Genomic DNA, 22,722 nt, shown 5'->3' with positions numbered 1-22,722 from the left:
GTACGTACGACGAAGTACGATTCGTACCAGGAGCCGTACTCCGTACGAGTCGTACAGAGACCGTACGACTCTAATCTTCGTACGATTCTCCCTCGGAACCCGCTGTACGCGACATCTGTACGGTTCGCGGCAGGTTTTTACAACCCAACAAGTACGATACGTGTCGGGTACGCACCGTACGACCCTTTTTCTACGGGAGCTGAAAACAGCCGTAAAAGCAGAGTTCACGCCGAAACAGGTACGGAACGGCCCCCCGGGTACGGTGCGTACCCCCCATGATCGCAGGGGTACGCACCGTACCCCTGTGATCATGGGGTGTACGAGCCGTACCCCCATTGTACGATGGGTGTATGAGCTGTACCCCCATTGTACGATGGGTGTACGAGCCAACCTCATGTACGATGGGTGTACGAGCCGTACCCCATGTACGATGGGTGTACGAGCCGTACCCCCATTGTACGATGGGTGTACGAGCCATACCCCATGTACGATGGGTGTACGAGCCGTACCCCTTGTACGATGGGTGTACGAGCCGTACCCCCATTGTACGATGGGTGTACGAGCCGTACCCCCATTGTACGATGGGTGTACGAGCCGTACCCCATGTACGATGGGTGTACGAGCCATACCCCCTTTGTACGATGGGTGTACGAGCCGTACCCCATGTACGATGGGTGTACGAGCCGTACCCATGTACGATGGGTGTACGTGCCGTACCCCATGTACGATGGGTGTACGAGCCGTACCCCCATTGTACGATGGGTGTACGAGCCTTACCCCCATCGTACATGGGGTACGGCTCGTACACCCATCGTACAATGGGGGTACGGCTCATACACCCCATGGTCGCAGGGGTACGGTGCGTAACCCTGCGATCATGGGGTGTACGGACCGTACGACTCGCCCTTACCTGACGTGGACCGTACGAATCGCGTCCTCATACCCCGGTCCGGATCGTACTCTTTGGGTCGTACGGCATGTGTACGAGTCGTACGGTATGTGTACGAGTCGTACGGTTCATGGTTTCAGCCTTGCAATACGTACGGATCGCGACAATTCAGACTTTTCACGGAATACGGATAGTACTTCGCGACTCGGACGGACGGGTACGATTCGTACGGAGAGGACTCGGGATACAAATCGTACGGACGTTTTTTTTCCCGAAACGGAATCAACCCCTAAATGGGTTACATTAGTGTTCCCACTCCAATGTAAGTCATTTGATGAAAGGAGTGGGACACTAAAGGGTGACATTTGCTACTCCTACACCAGTCCAAGCCATTTAGGGATGCTTTTGGGTACTAAACTTGTTAAATGTACTATTACTACTCAAATCAAGCCGTTTAGGTTAAGGTGTTGGGCATTAAATGGGCGACATTTACTATTTCCACTCCAGTCTAAGCCATTTAGGGGAAGGTGCTTGTCAAGTTGAGGGCACATACGGCTAAACGGCGTCCACCCACTTTTTTCACAGGGTCGACACTGTCCACCCTGCCAGGAGGTTGGGCCCCACAGAAGTATGCTAAACTTGTCTCGTGGTAATTTTCTGATACCTGGACACATTCAGCAGCACCTGCACGTTGTCTGCCTTCCTTCTGAACAGCAACGTGCAGGCAGGAAGGGGGATTATCAGATATTAGCTGGGCCCATGACAAAGGCCAAAGTTAAGGGGCGGGGCATCAGGCCTCCTTTTGTTGCTGGGAGTGATTAAGAGCCTAACACCTAAATGCAATGGAAGGGAAACAAAGGCAAACAGCTTATCACCAGGTCGTAGCTTGGTCAATAAGATGGGGGGGTGAGCTTCAGATTTCCCAACAATCACGCTGGGATATCTTTTTAAAACACATATGAGAAGCACAACATGAGGGAGACTTAAGGGGCAGTGGAAAGAGAGAGGAGGGCAGATTCTTAGGGCCACTTAAAACAGAACATTTTTCATTCTAATCAACATTTTAAAGGACATCAAAGCAGGGATGAGAAAGAGTGTGTGTTTTTGTCAGTGTGGGCATGTAAAAATCAAAGGTGAAATATGCCTGACACTTCATCATAATCAACTGAAAGCACTTATGCCCAACTATTTAAGACAGAATATATTTTTGGGGTGGTGTAATGCCGCAAACACCCCCCTGAAGCTATGCCCCTGTCTTATCACTTCACAGGTACTTGAGAGAGGCATGCTTTTGACTTTGTTTAGTCCCTGTATATATAAGAAACATGCACGTACTGTAGGAATGCCAGATGCATTAGTCTGTCCCAGTGTTAACAAAAACAGTTTAAATACCACTGTTTTGTTTAATTTCTTTTATAGCCCTATAGCACTATTCATCTCAATGCAGGGCGTCAGAATGCTTTACATCACATGTACACAGTATACATTGACAATAAATCATACAATATATGTGTAGATCAATGTCTTGGATGTGTTACATTACGGTAGGAGCCGCATGTCCTATATAGCTCGCTGAACTATATTATAAGGATCATAATTTATGAAATGCAATTAGCAAAAGGATCTCTGTGTGAAAAGCAGTAACCCACTTACCAATTTACATAAAATAAAAATCTGTCATCTGCGTGTTACATAATGTGCTTTGCAGGAGACATATTACCCCTCTGATTTAAAACTGGGACTAGACAAAACACAGATCTCTCCAGCAAATACTATAACCTCTAGAGGTATCTTACCATTAATATTATTTATGAGATTTAGCTGGCACACAAAGATCTCTGTGCCTTAACCCCATAAAATATTTAATAATGCAGATTTTGCAACCAATTAAGCAGAACAGATTTACTGCTACATTTTTCCTTGTTGTCAATTTCGTTGTGGCCGGGTTTTGAAATATAAGGGACTTATTAACAAACCCCTTGCGCCGCCAGTGTGTCACTTTTTATGATGCTCTGGCGGTGCAGAGTCAGACCCATATCTATGAGGCCCCGCAATGCTACTTTGCATGTTTTGTTTCATGGCCTCGTAGATGTGGTGTTCGGCAACACAGTGCAAATCGATGCGTGGCCTTACACTGCATCATGCGGGGGCCTTCCATGGGCATTGCTATGGGTTTTTCCACGCAACACCCATGGGTTTTGACACATTCCCAGATTTACAAGGGTCTATAAATCTGAGAATGTGTCAAAACTGTATGCCTCCGCAGGGGAGGCGTAACGAGGAGAAATATCTTTATTTCTCCGGTTATTTTCCTCTTTCTATGTGTGCTGCAGAGAGAGGAAAAACTCTTCATGGGTTGTTTTTGTGAGGATAGGCACCCCCTTCCTGCACAAAAACAATCCAGCCAACATCGCAGGTTTGGCTGGCACCAAATTGTGCGCCGGCGCAGGCAGAAAGGACAGGAATGCACTGTATCTTGTAAATATGGTGAATACCCGCCCTTTCAAATTGGCATAGGGCAGCAAAGCAAAAATACTTGTGGCGCTACTCCGCCCCAATTCATATTAAATGAGTTACAGAATGTATAAGTTGAGGACCAAATTTTGCATCAGGGTTATGTCACCTCTTCGGCGCAGTCCCGATGCAAAATCGTATTTGTTAAATATTGTAATGTGCTCAAATGTACTCATGATAGACCTGCTAAACTTATGTATGAGGTCTTAAGATCTAGTGTCACTTCTTATGATGTGACTTACGGTGAGATCATGGTTTGTGATGCCACTTTCTGTAATGCCACAGGCGATGTCCCGCGCCGTGATGTCACTCAATGTGATGTCACTTCCATACTGCCTAACTTGGTTAGTCCGTCCAACTTCTTTTTTGGGAGTTGTGCCCTGAATGAAGGGGTGACGTTTACTATTACCAGTCCAATCTAAGCTATTTAAGGGAAGATTTTGGACACTAAATGGATTACATTAGTATTCACACTCCAAACTAAGCCATTTATGGGAAGGTGTTGGACACTAAAGGGGTGAAATTTGCTATTCCCACTCCAGTCTCAGCCATTTAGGGGAAGGTGTTGGACACTAAAGGGGTCAAATGCAAAAAGAACAAGGTGATAGATGGAATGCATGAATTAATCTCAGCCATTGACCACTGCTCAGCCGCATCCCAATCTATCGTTTTGCAACCACCATGCCACCTCATTTGGGCCCAGCCATATGTAAATCAGTCCTTACCCTGCTCCTCATGGGAATAGTCCAGAGTCCAGCCCAAGCTGCCAGATCAAGTCCTCTCTGAACTGGAACACAGCAACCTAGGACTGGTTTCGTCCTAGTTAGGGCTCATCAGCCAGGTATAGTTTGGTTCCAGTGGCACAGTGAGCCCGGGGCCTACGTTAGGGCATACCTGGCAAACTTAGAATATCAAATGCAAAAACAACAAGGATGATGGATAAAATGCTTGAATTTATCTCATTGCTCAGGCTTCATCCCAATCTGTCATTTTTCGCCCACTATGGCACTTTAGTTTGGACCCAACCATATGCATGTCAGTCTTGACCCTGCTCCTCATGGAAACAGTTCAGCCCGAAATGCCAGGCCAGGTCCTCTCGGAACCGGAACGCAAGCAAACTACAGCCGGTTTCGTCCTATTTGGGCACTTCCGACAGGTATTTCTTGGTTCCAGTGGCATCGTGAGCCCGGGAACCATATCAAGGAATAACCGGCACACTTAGGGTGTCAAATGCAAAAACAACTAGGTGATGGGTGGAATGCCTAAATTAATCTCAGACCAAGGCAATTGCTCTGGCCACTTTCTAACCTATTGTTTTTCACCAACCATGCCACCTGTTTTGGATCAGAGCCATATGCAAATCAGTCTTGACCCTGCTCCTCATGGGAACAGTCCAGCCCAAACTGCCAGGCCAGGTCCTCTGAACCGGAACACAAGCAACGGTTAGCTCGTCGAAAAGCCAACTCTTAAAATTGATAGCTGTTAAACTCCTCTGTAATGCCCTATGGCAGCTGCTTTTACCCGACCGTGACCCCGGCGGTCTGTGGTGTGCTGGCGGTGTCGGCGGTTCAGCCACAGTCTTTGCAAAGTAATCTGCCCCCAACTCGTAATACGGAGTTAGAGCAGTCACTGATGCTTTCCCTGTATGGGCCCTGTGCGCTGGTGTGTCCTAATTCCGGCGTTGCTCCTTTGCCTGTGGCCTATCAGAAGGCAGCATCTTCAAATCCTAGTTAAGCACGCATTGCCGACTTACAGACAGAAACGGCCTTTGAAGAAGCAACATTGCTAAACGCGTCAGGCAACGTCTTGTGAGTTGCCGAGCCTCTTGGCATAGTTGTTCCCGGAGTGCCCCCGAAACGTTGGGTGACTTGAGCTTTTTATTTAATATACCGCGGCAAGCCCTGCCGCGTGGGAGGCACCACTGCTGTTTCGAGCAGGCAAAGGAGCAACGCCGGAATTAGGACACGCCAGCGCACAGGGCCCATACAGGGCAAGCATCAGTGACTGCTCTAACTCGGCACCCATCTTGGGTAAATTTGTGCTTAACTACGGATACCAGAAAGCAATGGGAACCTGTGGCCTATCAGAAGGCAGCATCTTCAAATCCTAGTTAAGCACGCATTGCCGACTTACAGACAGAAACGGCCTTTGAAGAAGCAACATTGCGAAACGCGTCAGGCCGCGTCTTGTGAGCTGCCGAGCCTCGTGGCATAGTTGTTCCCGGAGTGCCCCCGAAAACGTTGGGTGACTTGAGCTTTGTATATATAAATATATATATATATATATGAAGGGGGCGTGGCTTAGGAGCCGAGGGGAATGGCGGCGTGAGCTCGGAGCTCCGCACCGATCCCCGCAGATATTCTGTTGAAAGGTGCGGCGGCACCCGCGAATGCCCGACACTGCAGACCGGAGGCAGCGGGAGCCTGGACCGCGCCTCCGCTCCCGCCTGTCAGAGCCTGCCGACGGTGACCGAGCGATTCCAGGTAGGCGCGCGATCGCCCACAAAATGGCAGACGCAGGACTGAATTAAGGCGCGAGCCTAACAGGGAGGCGAAGCTCCGAGGGCTGTGCCGAGTGGGAAGACGGCCGCCCAGTGAAAGGGTCGGCCAGGGAGAGCCCCGTGACCGCTGGGGCCCCCCCGCCGATTTGGGATTTGCTTTGCTCTGAGGCCTGGCTGACAAGATGGCGACGGAGAGCCGGCAGGGAGCATAGCGGCTCCGCTGGAGCGACGGCCTGTACGGTCTTGTGCCCACCTCTTGCCGTGAGAAGCTGAGCGGCGGAGCCGCAGAGAGAGGGACCCGGAAGGCGGCGAAACGATCCTGCCCATGGGGAGGCGGCTGTTGGAGGCCGGTTGAGGTACCTGGAGGCTGGGGGCCCACCCACCGCGGCAGGAAGAGGCTTGGGAGCGGGTGGAGGACAGACTCCCCTAGACAACCGGCGCTTACGCCTGATGGGGAGACCAGGTGTCCCACTCCTTGTAGGAACTACTGCTGCAAGCCCCAGGGCCGAAGAAACTGGGAAGTTGGGGACACCGGCGGCCGACTCGGCTGACCGAGGGTGCCCGACGGCACAGCTGACACCGCTGAGCATGGAGGAGAACTGCGAGAGTAAGCTGGAGGAGACTGCGCGCACTGTCCCCACGCCGAGGAGCAGCGAGCAGGGGTTACACACAAGGTACCACCGGGGAGCCCTGCGCCGCAGCTTGGAAGGAGGAGGGCTCTCCTGTGACCTCCGACTGCTGATAGGGGGCCTTTGAATACCTCGAGAATACGGGAGAGGGTGCTGAGCCCGGAGGAGAGCGCCGGGGGCGCCCATATTCGGCCGAGGAGGTGCGGCGGCGGGACGCCCCTCCTCTGGGACAACCGGACCTGCGGACGGCCCGCCCTCTCCTCCACCGGAGCACATCACAAAGGACCCGAAACGGTGCAGACTGTGGATAGGGAGTGAGCCCTCTTGTCGAGAAGACTGCAACGAGGGTACAGCCCTTACCAGTGCATAGAGCGTGAGTTGGGCCCGGTGAATTTGCTCCTATGGCTGTCGGGCATGGTGTTGAACCCCTAAGCGCCGGGTGGTGCTGGGACTGACCCCCAGAGAGCTACGTAGGAGAGGAGGGGGCAGGAGGGCTCGCCCTAAGGCTGCGGGGACCGCACCCGGGGGTGCGCGTGACCTCGAGCTGAGCTGAAACATTGGATTTCCTGTTTGGGGTCGACGACACCACTGATGACTCCCCTGAGGAGCAGCCGGCTGTAACACTAGAGACCCAGGAGCTGGGGGTGCGTAGTGCTCACAACACTGAGACCTACTGGAGACTGCTGAGCCCACCCGACAACTGCATTATAGACGGCCGGCGGTGGACCGCCATACGAACAGCCACCATGGGGAAAACCAAAGGGAAGTCGGAGGGAGCAGCGACCTCGGACGCATCGGAGGGGAGTCCTGTGGGACCATCGGACTTACAGCAACTCGAAGACCGCATACTGGAGGCTATTGCGGCCACGAGGGACGCTTTGCAACATGATATTGCGCAGGTGGTGTCGGGACTAGGGCTCCTGAGGTCTGACCACGACAAACTCAAAGATAGGGTCAAAGAAGCCGAGGACGCCTTGGGGGCGCTGGCCCCGGCTCACAAAAGCATGGAGGAGAAGCTCACAGACGCTCTGGGCAGGATACAAACGCTGGAGAAGAGGGCCGAAGATGCCGAAAATAGTCGACGCAGTAATGTCCGGATAGTGGGTCTGCCGGAAAAAACGGAAGGGGGAGATATGGTTGAATTTCTAGACACTTGACTCAAGACCGAGGTGGCACCGGAAGGCTTATCACCGTTCTTTACACTGGAACGAGCTCATCGTGTCCCGGCTAGACCTCCTAAGCCGGGCCTACCCCCGTGGCCGATCGTAGCCAAACTGCTGCACTATAAAGACAGGGACCTTTTGCTACAGAGAGCCCGTGAAGCTGGACCATTCCAGGTAGCGAACAGCATTCCTATTCCCTGACTACACCTTTGACACGCAGAGAATGCGAGCCTCCTTTTCGTCTATCAAACGCGAATTGCGAACGGAGGGTATTCAATACTCCCTGCTCTTTCCAGCCAAGCTGAGAGTGATACTAGATGACAAGACACACTTTTTCTCTACATCGGCAGCGGCTTGGGACTGGTGGGAGACGTACAAGGCGGGCACAGACGGTGCCAGGACCCGAGTGGAGAAGGAGAGGGAGCGTACGCAAACCCGACCTCGGCAATCGCAAAGACTCCGCTGGAGAAGACGGGAATCGCGGAAACCTTCGGTATCCCAGACGGAGATGGAGCGGCGGGCGGCACTACAGTCAGTGGAATCGCTGTTGGGATCAGCCGCTTCCCCGTTGGCGCAGGGCTCGAATTCGGATGGTCGTGGCACGGGGTCAGAGACGGAACACTCAGAGACGCACAGTACCCGGGGCCCACTGGTGACTCCGCAAACGGCTGAAGGCATCCTGAATGAATGAAACAAGGACAGTGGTCATTGAACACTTCTGCAGAGGGGGAATCCCACGGACTGTAAGGTACCTAGATTAAGAGGGCACTGACCGGGATGCCAGTCCGCTGCTAAAGCGAGGACGTGGGGAGGAGGGAGCTGCGTACCACCTCTTGGCGTAGACCACAACCCGTTTGCCCTTAAGGCATTCACGGTTACGACTGTGATTTAGTTGGGACATTGGGAGGTATGAAACAGTTTGGATGGGTACTAATAGCTTGGTATTGGGGCCTGTTCTGGGGGGGGAGAGGGGATTGTTGGGGTTGTTTTCCTTTTCAGGCGTTGGTTGGTTTGGGGATGTAGGGGAATGAAACTGTCAGCTAGTCTGGGAGCTAGTTGGGGGGCCACCACCACTCATGAAGCGCTGAGATTGCGAAGGAGGGGGGGGGACGAGAACTATGGGACAATGGCTAATGCAAATGTGTTGAGATGTGTGACCTGGAATGTGCGAGGGCTGAACTCTATGACCAAAAGGCACAAAGTGCATGCATACCTAGTCCGCAGGGGGGTGCATATAGCGATGCTACAAGAAACACACCTAACGAAACCTGAGGGGTTGGCATTGCAGAGGAGGTGGAGGGGTCAGATCTTTCACACCACTTATTCAGCCTTTGCCAGGGGAGTTCTGATATGGATACAGGCGGGCACCCCATTTCAGGCGACCAGATACTTGGTGGACCCCGAGGGCAGATATGTGGTGGTGGAGGGCAGACTACGAGGCAGGGATGTAATATTGTGTAGAATATACGCACCTAACACTGAGCAGTTGACCTTCCTAGCGGGAATATTGGGGACGCTTGCACACTTCCTGGCGGGACCGGTCCTAATCGGGGGTGATTTCAATTCAGTAACGGACACGGCCCTAGATAGATCCCACCCACCACTGGGAGATTCCCCTGTACACCGCCTCACGAAGGGAAGGCTAGACTGGCAAGAGCGATGGGGATTGTTAGACGCGTGGCGCTCACAACACCCAACAGACCGTGACTACTCGTTTTTCTCGAGCCTCCATGACCTCCACGTCCGGAATTACGCAATTTTGTGATCTCGATCGGTCATGCAAGCTGTGACGCGGTCCGAGTACCTCACCAGGACGCTCTCGGACCATAATCCGCTGTTAATTAGCTTGGATTGGGTCAAAGAGGTGTCCCGGGTCCCGACTTGGAGGTTACGGCCTGAGATGCTGGATGACCCACTGTTTCACGCGACGTTGGAGGAAGGTATTGGCCAGTATTTCGTGGAAAACGAGGGGTCCACGGCTACCAGAGCAATGGAATGGAACGCCTTTAAAGTGGTGGTCAGAGGTCAGTGCATAGCGAAACGGGTGGGCGTACGGAAGGTATTATTGGAGGATCTGCAGAAGGCGGATTCCAAGCTGAGAGAGGCTGAGAGAGCGCAACCGGGACACCCCGAGCTCCAGGGGGAGGTCAACTTGGCTAGGGAGGCAGTGGCGGTGGAAGTAGAACGCCTCCGCTGCTTTGATTACAAGGCGTACACGCTCCGAGCCCATGTCGAGGGTGACAAAACTGGAACGCTAATAGCGTGGCTAGCCAACCCCACTAAACGAAGTTCCCCAGTACTGGCTGTCGAGGGAGAAGGGGGCCATGTACATTACTCCCAGATGGAAATATTAACTTGTTTTCAGAAGTGCTATGAGAACCTTTATAAGAGCACAATGGTGGGGCGGGAGTCCGACATCCAAGTTTTCCTTGCGGACATACAATTACCACGATTGGATTGTGATCAGGTGGGGACATTGGGTAGGGACATTGAATTAAGAGAGATCAAGGGGGCAATTAAACAAATGGCCCGCAACAAAACGCCGGGCCTAGATGGATTACCCATCGAATTCTACAGCAAATTCATAGATTTGTTAGCGCCGAAACTGCAAATGATATATAATGAGGCCAAAACGACCGGCCTTCTACTCCATTCTATGCGAGAAGCCCTGGTGATCCCACTCCTGAAGCCTGGGAGGGAGAGTGGAAGCCCGACCTTCTATAGACCGTTGTCCATGCTTACCACGGACTACAAAATATTGAGTGCCATACTGGCGGCGAGACTCCTGCAGCACATGCCCGATCTGATCCACAGAGACCAGTCGGGTTTCATACCTGCGCGGAGCACGACGCTGAATATACGGAGACTCACGCGTTTGATTGAAAATCTGGATATAGAAGCCCGGGCCCCGCTGGTTCTCTCGATAGATATAGAAAAGGCGTTTGATAGCCTGGAATGGGACTATCTCTACAGAGCCATGAATCACTTTGGCCTAGGTGAGGGCTATATTAGGTGGACACGCATCCTATACACAGCGGCGGTGGCTAGAGTGAGGATAGGGTCCCTAGTCTCACACCAATACCCGGTGGAGCGGGGAACCAGACAGGGTTGTTCCCTCTCCCCCCTGTTATTCGCCTTAGCGATTGAGCCACTCGCAGCTGAGGCCCGAACGGGTAAACATTTTCGAGGCGTAGACAACGGAGAGGGTCACCAATTCATCTCATTGTACGCAGACGACCTTCTGATGTTCCTAGAAGACGGTTCAAGGGACTTGAAGGGTGCGAGGCGACTCCTGGAGCGCTTTGGAGAACTGTCCGGCCTGATGGTTAACTGGGCTAAAACTTGTCTGTTCCCTCTGCGACGGAACACGGAACAACCCGACCACCCACCCGAGATTCGGTGGGAGCCCACTTGCTTGCAGTATCTGGGAGTTCATATATACCACACAGCGGCAGACCTGATGGAGGGTTATGTGGGCCGATGCATGCGGGCCCTGAAGGGTAGCATGGCCTTTGGGCCACGCTTCCGCTGTCGGTCGCTGGGCGAATCTCGCTATTGAAGATGATCGCCCTGCCGACACTTTTGTATTATTTCCGTACCCTCCCAGTCTGGATATCCAGATCCTTCTTTAGTCACCTGCAGTCTCAATTAACCTCCTACATATGGGGAAAGGGCAGATGCAGAGTGGCGCTAGCGACGCTCACCCGCCCGAAGGACGAAGGTGGCATGGCAACCCCTGACTTCGAACTTTACTATTTAGCTGCCCAACTACAGATCTTTACGCAGGAGGTAGCGAGAGTATTCCGAGGCCCGGAAAGAGAGAGAGGTGGGGGCACACCACGCCATGTTCTGGCCTACATCGCTTTGCAGCAGAGGATAGCTCTCAAGGACCTGACGCCCGAAGAAAGGACGTTCAGACTCTGTTGGAACCGGTCTCAGCGTCGTGCGGGGGTACAACATCCATATGCCCCTGAGATACCCCTAGGAATGCTCACAGCACTCCCCCATGGAGGCGACTGGTCGCGGTTGCAGAGTTGGGAGGAAGCGGGAATACAGATGATAGGCGACCTTTATGAGAACGGGGAGCTAATCGAATATCGGGAGCTGCAGGAGAGGTTTGGCCTACCCAAAGGAGAGTACCTACTGCATGCTGCGGTGACTGAGGCCATCCAGAGGCACTGGAGAGTTGGATTGGTGGAACCACCGACTACTATGGCCTGCCAGTACACCATGATGGCAGCGGGAACCTACAAGGCAGTGACGTGCCTGTACTCCAGAATGCTCCGGGAAAACCTGCCGCCGCTGAAGGAGCACTGGGAAAAGGACCTAAATAGGGAGATCCCCGAGACGACGTGGGCTCAGTTAGTGAGGCGGGCTAAGAATAGCACGAGGAATGCGCGTTTTCAGCTAATCCACTTTTACGTGCTTCATAGGGCCTACCTGACTCCGGGTAGGATAGGAAGTATTTTGGAGTGGCCACTGCGGCTTGCCCAAGATGCGCGCTAGAGGGAGCAGAGTTGGAACACATGTTGTGGTCCTGCCCTGGTCTTCGAGACTATTGGCAGGCGATAGTCGACACACTGACTGCGGTGACGGACAGGACGCTACAATACGACGTGGCGGTTTGTCTGTTGCACTGGTTTCCGCACACACCCAAAAACCGAATTACGAGCAAATTTATAGACATGGGCCTCATAATAGCTAAAAGGGAAATCACACGGACTTGGAAGGCGAGAATAGACCCTACCCATAGGAGATGGATCAATGAGTTCTTGAGGTGGGCCGCATGCGATAGTACGCACCGATACCAGATGGCTCGCCGTACACAGGATGATAGAACATTGGAAACGGCAGCGGCTTGGGAGGCATTGCTTCAAGCCCTTAAGGACAGCACGCTGCAGGAGGAGGGGATTAGCCTAGATGGACAAGAACACGGCTCCCCCCGACACACCAGGGACACGGCACAGCTAGAACAACACTAGGTGACATCTCCTGATTACACCCATAGACGAGAAGTAGATAGGGATTTATGAGAAGGTGGAGCACGTTTGGGAGGGAGGGAGGGGAGATGGGGTTAGTTAGTTATTGAAAAGAGATCCCAATAGGAGGAAGAGAGGAAAAGCAGACGGGCACATTGACAAGAGAATGGACTGTACCTGTTTTTTTTCCTTACCAGGCATTGCGAATTATTCCTTTTAACGCCACCCGACCCCCGGGTTGTGGGCCTCTAGGCTGTGTACAATACTGGTTAGAGATGGAAGAATGTACGAGCTAATGGGTGTTAAGGCTGTGCTGTGAATGTTGTTTACAATGTCTGCAATAAAAACAATTAAAAAATATATATATATATATATATATATATATATATATATATATATAAAATAAATAAAAAATATATTAAATAAAATTAATTTTAAAAAGTAGATTTAATATACATTTTAACAAATAAACGTAATATTTAAAAAAAATGAAACACATACATAATAATATATATATATATATATTTACTTGAAAATGTTTAATAAACTATTAATATTATTTTTTTAATATTTTAAAATTGATATAAAAATATACATATATATATATATATATATATATATATATTTTATATGAATATATATATTTTATATAGAGAAAGAATGCTGAGACAACTAGAGACTTGTTTAATAATAGAATTAGACAGCAAGGCCCTTTTTGGTTTAAATACCACGTAAGATCTATACACTTTTCTGTAGCTGTAGTATTTTGCACAACATTAATTCAGTTCGGCTTGTTAACATTTATTTAACTATTTATTTACTTGCATTGTATCATTATACCTACCTCGCATTTACATATATATTTACAGGGATGATCTGATCAATTATGTCTATAAGAATTTGTGACACATCTATGTAGAATCGCAGTACCTATACTAAAAGTAATAGGTTTTTACATTTAAAGCACTTTTAGATCTGAGCGTATTTGCACATCAACAGCACTTTTCAAAATTTTGCACTACTATGGTATTGCTTATTGATAGCACCAGGTATTTTTTCTTTTTTAGGGGGTGTTTTATAGATGATTTGCCATGGAGCACATACAGACTTTCATCAATTGTCAGGATTTTAACACCTGTACGATATATGCAATGAACATTTCCTACCTAAAGGCATATCATCGGGACACTTGTTGCCTTTAAGTAGCCCCATTGCATTGATGCTGATATGATGGGCTGAATTGGATGTTTTAACTGGTATTTATACAGTAATTTATATATTTATTCATTTATATATTCATTATTTGATATATTTATATATTATATGTGCCCTTTAGTTATTCCAGTTTTTCTATATGTATAAACTGTCAGGTGCTAGGATCTAAGGTACCCACTTTTCGAAAGTATCTTTTCTTTCCTTTACAATGTAAATGAGAATTAAGTCTGTTTTCCATGTTGTTTGATTATGTGACACGGGTTTAGCAAATTTAAAAAACAGTCTTTCCGCAAACCCAGCCGTATGTGATCAAGGCAGCTGTATCGGTCGAAACGCGCCATAGCAGGCAGAAGAGAGAAATAAAATAATTCATTATTGCCACAAAAGAGGAGTTTGCTCGTTCCTTTTTGCCGCTTCTGGAGGTTCAGGATGGTTTGGAATGTATATTTATATATAAATATATATATATCAATAACATAAAATCTATTTTTTTTAAACCATTCTATTATAAATTAAAACATTAAACTATTTAAAAATATTTAAACTTAAATTAACCACTCCAGTCAGTACAACGGTAGAGAAAGTGTTGGATAGCGGAGGGGTAAAAATTACTATTCCTACTCCAGTGAGTGCAACATTAGGAAAAGTGTTGTATAGCGTAGAGGTCAACATTACTATTCCCACTCTAGTGAGTGTAACAGTAGGCAAAGTGTTGGATAGCTGAGGTGTAAAAATTACTATTCCCACTCCAATGAGTGTAAAAGTAGGGAAAGTGTTGGATAGCGGAGAGATAAAACTTACTATTCCCACTTTAGTCAGTGCACCAGTAGGGAAAGTATTGTATTGCGTAGGGGTAAAAATTACTATTCCCACTCCAGTGAGTGCAGCAGTAGGGAAAGTTTTGGATAGCGGAGGGTCAAAACTTACTATTCCCACTCCAGTGAGTGCAACAGTAGGGAAAGTGTTGGATTGTGTAGGGGTAAAAATTTGTATTCCCACTCCAATGAGTGCAACAGTGGGGAAATTGTTGGATAGCGGAAGGGTAAAACTTACTATTCCCACTTCAGTGAGTGCAGTAGTAGGGAAAGTGTTGGATATTGGCAGGATAACATTTACTATTCCCACTCTTATCAGTGCAACAGTAGGGAATTGCAAAGGGGTAACAATTAATATTCTCACTCCAGTCAGTTCAAAAGTAAAAACAAACAAAATATTAACAACAAAAATATTTTAAATAAACAAAAACATATATAAATATATTAGAAATTAAAACACAAATATATTTAATATTACAAATGTAAAAAACACATTATAACGTTACATGCATATGACAAATACCTACAAATATTATATTAAATAAAATAACAAATAATTTTCAAGTACATATTTTTATTTAGAAATTATTTTGAATAAAAAACATGAATTATTACATACATTTACTTTTTTTATTTCCTACCCTATAACACCTCACAGTTCACAACCCACATCTAAATTTTATTTAGAAATGTACGTACATAATTAACATAATTAATTACCAATTAAAGAAATATATTAATTAAAAAACAAATTTAAACGCATAACAATGTATAAACTTCCCACACTTTACCTATGTAATCCCCACAAATTCTTGGTGAAATTAAACGTAAAAAAAAATTGCACAATTAAAACTTATTTTCAATTAGTAAACTAATAGTATATAAAAACGATTTATAAAGATAGTAACATTAATTTATTCCCCACCCTTTACCCCTAAAAAAGTAACACCCACACACAAAAAATATAACCAACTACCCTAATTAAATATCAATTAATTAACATTAATATTCAACCAATTATTAATTAAACATACATTACTTCCCACACTTTACCACTATAAACCCCACAACCTGCACCTAAAATTAAATACACAATTTCCATAATTGATTTAATCAATTAATTATTAATTATTAACGAATATTAAGTAATTAAAAATAAATTACTTCCCACCCCTTACCCCATAAAACCCACAATCCACACCTAAAAAAATTACACAATTACCGTAATTAGTTATCAATTAATACGTTAATATAAATTAACAATTAATTATTAATTATTTAAACATAAATTACTTCCCATCCTTTACCCCTATAAACCACACAACCCGCACATAAAATTAATTACACAATTTCCATGATTAATTTTCCATCAATTATTCAATATAAATGAAAAACTAATTATTAATGAATCAAAAATAAATTACTTCCCACCCTTTACCCCTATAAATCCCACAACCCCCACCTAAAACAAATTACATAATTACCGTAATTAATTATCAATTATTTTTTACACTCCTGTCTGTACATAAATCTTAAAAGTTTTATAACAGTCTTGTAAATAAGGAATAATTTCTTATGTTTTATGTCCACAGTATGTATTGTATGGTCCCCTTTTACACTCCAAATTTACCCTTTATGCCCATCCGAGTGGTCCGGATTTTTGTTTTGTTTGAAAGTACAGCTGCCAGGAAATTCTACTTGCTAGGACAAATTCATTGATTTCCTGTCTGTACATATATGAACGTTTTGTATATATTCTCGTATTAGTCATTCGTTTTTAAAAAATTTTTAACTGCTGCCCACTAGCTTTTCCACATGTTTCCTACTCTCCTTTTTATTGTATTATTCGTGTGAATATTGTGTATTGTTATCATAAGGCTATGTATTTTAATGTGCTTGTATGATTTGTATGTTCAAATCGAATAAAAGCTTATGAACTTGAACTTGAACTTAATTATCAATTCATTAATTAATATTAATGAACAAACATTAATAATTCATTACAAATAAATTACTTCCCAGAATTAACACTATAAAATCTAAATTAAATAAATAAAAAATAATCATTAAGTTATTATAATTAAATTAGTTCCCACCCTCTTCCCCGATAAACCTACAACCCGCTACAGAACTAAAAAATGCAAATTTTAAATACAATAAAATTGATAACGACTAAAAATGTAACAGCTATATTAAAAAACATAAACAATACTTATACACAAAAACATACATCACATACATTTAAAATATAAACTAAAATATATAGGACTAATAAAAAAATCGATATTTTAAACAACTATATTTTTGCAAACAATATTAATGACTTCTATATTTTTTAAACTATATTTCTTACCTTCAATTTTATCATCTTGACCACGATATTCTTGCTATTGATATTTCTCAAGCACAAGAATTCCAACTCGATATTTGTGTAAGTCGACATTTCCAACTCAATATTCTGTCTCAACACCCCGTGGTGCCCTGCCAGCCTATACCTCATGGTTAAAACATAAGGAATCTCCTTTTCCATAAACAACAAAACAGATTAATATAACATAATACACATGACATACTGGTCTCCTAGACGTTTACATGTCATTTTCCCAACACCTGCCACTCTATGCCCCGAGTGTCAGTCCCCTGGGACAGATTTTCTACATATGGTTTGGCTCTGCCCGTTGGTGGATGATTATTGGAAAAGAGTTGTAGAGCAGCTGGACCGTGCTATTGGTTAGGATTTCCCACTGACAGTTGGTAGTTGCCTGTTGAGACTACTGCCCAGAGACTAGATAAGTAAGCTTGGTAGACAATTTTCTGTGCTGGGACTAACGGTAGCACAAGGATGTATAGCGATTCACTGGATGACTTTTCAACCTCCTAATGGGGAAAAATAGGAGGTAGAGAGTGGGTAACCGCAGAGGAGGAACATATGAGAATTACAAGGCAGGATGACAAATTACCGGATGTGCTGCTTGCCTGGGAATGATGCTGCAGGAGTTGTTAGACACTAGTCTGAATTCGCTGCAGGAGACGGGGAACGGATGGGATGGAACATCGCCGATAGATCAGAGGAAAAGGTTTGCACCAATAACACCAGAGCTGAAGTTGATGGGAGGTTTTGATGTGGGCCTTATTGGTCTCACTGTATAATGTGATATTACTCTAAGTAAAGTGTGGCTTTAATGTTTACTGGCAGCAAGTTGGGATGAATGGGAGGGGACATCAAGTGTTATATTATTATCCTGTTGGTTCAAAAATAGATCGCAAGAAGCTAAAGTCTTTATGGGGGATCTGAAAGAAAAAAAGATTTCGTGTATTTATCAGTCCCTGGTCACGCGTTGCTCCCCTACACTTCAGAAACTCCGAGGGGACTGGGAGGCAGATGTGGGCGGGCTGGAAGAGGAGGATTGGACAGAGGCCCTGGCAGCCCCGTGGGGGCGGCCACATTTGTGGCGGGTGGGGATGATCGCCTCCCTGGGGTGTCTTCCCTGTGGTCGGGCTGAGGGTACGTTTATACATACAGTTTGGCAGTGCACATCGCTAGATCGCTTCTGGACGGGGGTCTTTGCCTGTCTCTCTGAGGTCCTGGGCTAGGAGCTTACCAGCACACCACGGCTGGCACTGCTGCATGTTATGGAGGGGGTGGGGGGCAATGCCAATAAACGACACCTCATGCTACTAGGCCTTACACTGGCAAAAAGAGACATTGCTAAAGCCTGGAAGTCGACGAGGGCTCTATCGGTGGCTGCTTGGAAAAATTGCCTGGACTTTTGCATGGGTCTGGAGCAACACATTTGTGTGACATGGGGGTGCCCGCGTAAACACTATAAAATATGGAAACGAAGGGCGGAGTACCGGGGCCTCTGGCTGGAACCTCCGGCGATAGAGAAGCCTTCGATGCCGGTTTAAGCAGAGGGTCCAGTATAAGGGGAGGGGAGGGAAGAAGCAGGAGGGGTGGTGGGCCTGGATTAGGACCTTTTGATCTCCTTTTTACAGCTACGGACGAGATAGTATGGACTTGTGCGATCTTTGGGGGGATAGGGTAGGGGGGTTGGGGGAGGGGTGCAATATCGTTGAATGCTCTTAGGTATTGTATTGTTCATCATGGGGGGGAAGTTGTTTGCTGTAATGGTTGTATTTGGTTTACTTTGGCAGATGACTCTGGTGTGCAGAGCCCTGCGCAACATATGCGAATTGACAAATAAAATATGTTTTTTAAAAAAAAATTGATTGCAAGGATGCTTGACACCGTTACTGTTAAATAGCTAATGTTGAATTTCCTTGAATGTGAATACTTCACCTAAATAAAAATTCTAGTAAAGATGTATAGTAAAAAAACAATAAAAAAATAACAAAACATATATAAATTAACCAGTCAATAAAGCAATATATCTCTAAACCAGTGTAGATGACATATATATCATAAGAGGGTGTCACCATAACTGCGCTGGACATTGACACACCCTTGGATTCTTTAAACACGTACTGATACTCCCATTTATATATATATACTTAGGGGCCAATTACTAGTACATCGGTCATTGACTGCCTTACTCACGGTGGCGCAGCGGTGATGGTCCTGCAGCAGCCACATTACAAGGCAGTTTTTAGGACCGGCCATCACTGTGCCAGGGAACCGCAGTTCCTTGGTGGTAGCGCAGCTTACAGGGCCTTTATAATATGGAAGGTTGGACTGCCGCAGTCCGCCGAGCTTATTATGAGTTTCTCCTCTGCCAGCCATTTCATGGTGGACTCACCACCATGAAAAAAGGCTGGTGGAGGGGAAACAAAGGGGACCCTACAGGGCCTCCATCCCCCGCTGCCATGGGGATGCATTCCGGGGAAGCACAACATGTGCCCCCCTGTTTGCATGCACCCCAAGTTCCAGGGCGGCATGGAGCACAGTACATGCCGTTCTGGAACTTCTTTTGTGTTCCATTGCGGTGCCTGTTTTAAGGACACCGCCATGGGAACGGCAAAGAAAAAAAAGGAAAAGCCTGCCAGACACGAGTTCAAATCGCAATCTGGCGGGCGGTCCCTGCACAGCTTTCGCGGTGCTGAGCTGGTGCACCACCGCCAAAGTTTTGATCGGCCCATAGTTGTAGTGCTAGAGGCACTCTTGTGGTCTAACACCCTGGGGTCGATTCCGAATCGGGAAAAACCGCTCCGAATAGCCGTTAGGAGTGTTTTTCCAGTACGAATCGTACCCTGCAACGTCCCCCGTATGTACGACGAAGTATGATTTGTACCAGGAGCTGGACTCAGTACGAATCGTACAGAGACCGTACGAATCAAATCCCCGTACGATTCTCCCTCAGAACCCGCTGTACGCGGCGTCTGTACGGTGCGCAGCTGGTTTTTCCGACCCAGCAAGTACGATCTGTGTTGGGTACGCACCGTACGACCCTTTTTCTACAGGAGCTGAAAACAGCCGTAAAAGCAGAGTTCGCCCCGAAACAGGTACGGAACAACCCCCCCCCCCCCCACCCCCACCGGGTACGGTCGTACACCCCATGATCGCAGAGATACGCACCGTACCCCTGCGATCATGGGGTGTACACACCGTACCCCGCAATCGCAGGGTGTATGCACCGTACCCCATGTTCGCTGGGTGTACGGTGCGCACACCCTGCAATCACGGGGTACGGTGCGTACACCCCATGATCGCAGAGGTACACACCGTACCCCTGCGATCATGGGGTGTACGCACCGTACGGTGTGTATGTGAATGTGTGCTTTTCCGTACGAATCGCCCTTACCTGACGTGGACCGTACAAATCGCGTCCTCATCCCCCGGTCCGGATCGTACTCGTCAGTTCGTACGGAGACGGCTCCTGAAATGAATCGTACGGACGATTTTTTTCCCGAATCGGAATCGACCCCCCTGAGATGACCTTTGACTACCATTATTTTAATTGACTTTGGTATGTTTTTTATCCTAGCCTTAATGTACGATGTCCTGCATTTGACTTGCTTCTCTTAAAGGTTTATTTCTAGTAATCTTGCAGTCTTTCAGTGGGAGCTTTCACGGAGTAGGACAGCCTTGCCAAGATCAGAACGTGTGGGATGTGCATTTGAAAGCGTGAGAAAGAGAGTGAGGTGTGGAATGTACTTTTTGGTCTCGAAGTGCAGTGTTGTGAGCAGTGGTGCACAAATGTGCACTGTGTTGTACAATGAGAGATGAAGTATGTGATGCCATAAGCAGTGGCGCACAAATGTGCAGTGTGTTGTACATTGAGAGGTGAAGTATGTGAATCTATAAGCAGTGGTTCACAATTGTGCATTGTTTTGTACACTGGCAGAATTATGAAGTTCTTACTATTGGCTTTGACATGTCCTCATGTCATCCTGTTTTCTGACTCTGCCTGGCTTGAGCTTTATCTGCGCGCACAGCAACGCTTGCTAGTTGTTTGTTTTAATCACGTTCAAGGATTGTTTTTGTGACAGATTGTTTAATGTACCCTGGAAGGCTTTTGTGAGCTTCGTCAAGATAAAGGCTGGAACATGCAAGATTGTAGAGGGAACGTGGGAACTCCTTCCTGCCATGGGATGCTTGCTTGGAAGCTGGCCAGTCCTGGTAAGATTCCTCTGGCATGGGGGAAGGTTTCTCGAACCTTCTAATGTGTTTTTGAGATTATAAAGCTGAGGGTTGTTGACTTAGAAACCGGGATTTTGGAATCCGAATGGGGTCAGACGTGTCTACTTCGGTACTGGGAAACACTGGTTACTGGGGCTCTTATCCACAGCTGTTAATCCCCTGGTCAGGAGTGGGCTAAGATGCAGTGTTTACACCAGGTGAAGTGTTGAGTTTTGATTATTGCCATTGTGATGTTTGGCCAGTGGCTTTGATCATTTGAGGTGTTTGAGTTTGGATTATTGTCATTGTGATGTGTGGCCAGTGGTTTTGATCATTTGAGGTGTTTTTTTTGTGATGTGTGACTGAGTGAGGTGCACATCCATAGTAATCATTTGATGTACATAGTGTGTATATACCTTTCTGATCTCTTGCAGGACGTCCAGCATATTATATCTGCTTGAGTGTTATCTCATATCATTTTCTGCTTGTTTATTCATGGTAGTATTCATGCATTTAACTGTTGCATTAACCAAATGTGTCATTATTGCTTGCATATAAATATATATCTCTATATATATTTGAATGTTGTGCATTTGGCATCTGGGAAAGCCTTTTCTGTTAGAGAGCATTGTGTAAAATAAAACCCCAGGCCCTATTCTAAAGAGAGAGTCTTTGCAGATTGTAAAATAAAACCCTTGCCTAAAGGTGTTTCTGTGTTATGTCTCCTGCTTCGCCTTGGGTTTAAGCCACTGTGTGGGAGATTCTGTATTATCTGGATGGCAAAGCAAGACAATAGTATTTTAGACAGTAGGGTCTACTTCTTACACAAGCTCATTTACCCTCTTTTATGACTTGTGAATTATCTACCTCTACATCCCTTTCTGCCACACCAAAGTTAACATTTTTCTCCAACCAGATTCGATGCTCTAAGTCACTACGCCTTGTTATCGTCTTTGCGTTCCACCTTCTTCCATCATCCAACCACATAGTATTACCCCTCACTTTGCTTACTCTTTTAGGGCTTAACCACTAGGAAGAACCCTCCTTCACATCCTAATCCAATTGTACTATCACAAAATCACCACTTCAAAAATACATGTACGTTTTTACTCACATTAGCATTGTGCTTTACAAGGGAGTGGAAATGTTCTAATAATCTACTTGTCCAAGGGACAAAATGCTTCCGAGATCTACTTGGCCTGCACAATCCACTTGTCCCCGCTATCCTACATCAGCTATAAGGGCTGACCGAGAAACATTTAATATATTTTATATATATTTTAGTGATAAACAAAATCAATGCTTTGTAATAATGCTAACGAAAACTATTACCCATAATATCCAAAAGTAAATCCAACCATAAATTACCTTGCATGGCAGGCTGATTTAGATTCATTATACTGACAATAACTCAGTAGTTATAATAGATGTGGCCACCTAT

The 22,722-nt window shown here is 46.5% G+C and overlaps 1 long non-coding RNA gene across 2 annotated transcripts in view; it reads left to right on the top strand.

Moving 5' to 3' along the window:
• The window catches only part of LOC144768275 (uncharacterized), a 226,283-nt gene that overhangs the window by 150,948 nt on the left and 52,613 nt on the right, over positions 1-22,722 (top strand). The window contains exon 3 of one of the 2 annotated variants that reach the window (XR_013598517.1): positions 13,742-13,904. The exons of the other annotated variant lie outside the window; for it this stretch is intronic. This is a non-coding gene — a long non-coding RNA (uncharacterized LOC144768275). Of the gene's footprint in view, positions 1-13,741; positions 13,905-22,722 lie in introns of those variants that run through there. 2 annotated transcript variants of the gene reach the window in all.

The sequence above is a fragment of the Lissotriton helveticus genome, chromosome 7 (genome assembly GCF_964261635.1).
Source record: "Lissotriton helveticus chromosome 7, aLisHel1.1, whole genome shotgun sequence".
NCBI lineage: Eukaryota > Metazoa > Chordata > Amphibia > Caudata > Salamandridae > Lissotriton > Lissotriton helveticus.
This window is presented reverse-complemented; position numbering and strand designations above follow the sequence as displayed.